We start from the raw sequence: 1,701 nt of genomic DNA on the forward strand, positions 1-1,701 counted from the left end.
AGTGCAACCTCGGCCTCCCAGGTTCAAGCAATTCTCCCGCCTCAGTCAGGTAGCTGGGACCACAGGTGTGTACCATCACACCTAGCTAACTTTTTGTATTTGTAGTAGAGATGGGGTTTTGCCATATTGGCCAGGCTGTTCTCAAACTCCTGACCTCATGTGATCCACCCACCTTGGGCTCCCAAAGTGCTGGGATTACAGGCACGAGCCACCGCACTAGATCCCTATTTTTGAACTCCACTGAGCATGTGCCAAGTTTTCACTGACCTCCCACAACCACAGTGAACGGTAAGAAGGGTCTGCTCCATTTCTCAGATGGGGACACTGAGGGTTAGTCACAGGGACCTATGACTTGTCCAGGGTGACAGGAAGAGGTGGAGGGGATGGTGTCAACATCTGACTCCTGATCCAATGACCCCAGAGCCGAAAGAGTTACCGGTTGACCCCCTCCCATGGTGTTCCCAACTTGAACGGAGTGAAGAGGTGACTGGGTGGGTGAGACCCGGGTTCTTGAGGCCCAGCCTGCTAATCTGGCCACCACCCCTTCTCCCTCCCATCTGTGCCAGAGCTTAGCAGGACCAGTGTCGCGTTTCCTCCGCGGCTGAGCCGGCTGAGCTGATAATGGGGATCAGATTGATGGAGGCCACACCCGCCCTGCCCCAGCCTGCAGTAAGTGCACAGCCTGGGATGGTGGCTACATGGGCATCAAAGGGACTTCGGCAACTGGCCCCAGACAGAGATGAGGGGGGTGGCAAAGAGGGCAGATCAAAGATGGAGGGTTAGGGAAACTTCCCATTCTCTCCAGTGCTTCTTGTAAGTCTCCCAGACTTTTGGTTTCTCGCTGCCTCTTTCTTCCTCTGTTTTCCTCTCTTCTCCACTGTCCTGCCCTCTCTCTGAACCGTTCTGTGTCCTTGGCCTCATCACTCTCTCTTCCTCTTTTCCACCATTGCACATACATCTGACGTACGGGGTTTTGCAGTGAACACACCTGAGGCCACTTGTTTCTTAGAACTTCCTGTGTCTGACCCCCACGGCCCCCAGCTGCGCTCCCTGGCCCCAGTCACAGTGACAGATGCCTGGATACCGGCGACAATAGGGCATTGAGTGGCTATGCATGGTGAGGCTGGGCTACCACGTGGTGCTGACTGAGCCTCCTACTTCTGGGCCCTTCTTCAATGCAGGGTCCTTGTGGTCTTAATTTATCACCTCTCTTCCTCCCATCCTGTCCCCATGATACATCTCTGCCCAAGTGCTCGCTCACTGGAGAACCTAGGTCCTCAAGGCCCTTGTGTGACCTCTGACCACACCCTCTTTCCCTTTGTGCATTAGTTCCCTTTTTCAAATGAGAGAACCGATCAGAGGACGCCTAGGAGGTGCTGGACTGTTGCGGGAGTTCTGAGGTCCTCAGGAGGCCACACTCCAGTTCCCAGACCTGGGTGAGAAGCACGAGGCCCAGAGAGGGAAAGGAACTGGCCTGAGGTCACACAGCAGGTGAGCCAGGTCTCGGAGACCTCATTTCTCAGACCCAGGTGGGCGGGTCCCAGGGTCCAGGAGGGGAGAGGCCCAGGCATGGAGGGAGCGCCAATCATGCCCCCAACCCCACTGCTAGCCACGACTCGAAAAGAGGCCCGAAAGAGACACAGTGCACAGAGACACACACGCAGAGACGGAGAGATAGGAAGAGTGGAAGAGGGAGGCCCG

The sequence above is a fragment of the Mandrillus leucophaeus genome, unplaced genomic scaffold (assembly GCF_000951045.1).
Source record: "Mandrillus leucophaeus isolate KB7577 unplaced genomic scaffold, Mleu.le_1.0 Scaffold1217, whole genome shotgun sequence".
Classification (NCBI taxonomy): Eukaryota; Metazoa; Chordata; class Mammalia; order Primates; family Cercopithecidae; genus Mandrillus; species Mandrillus leucophaeus.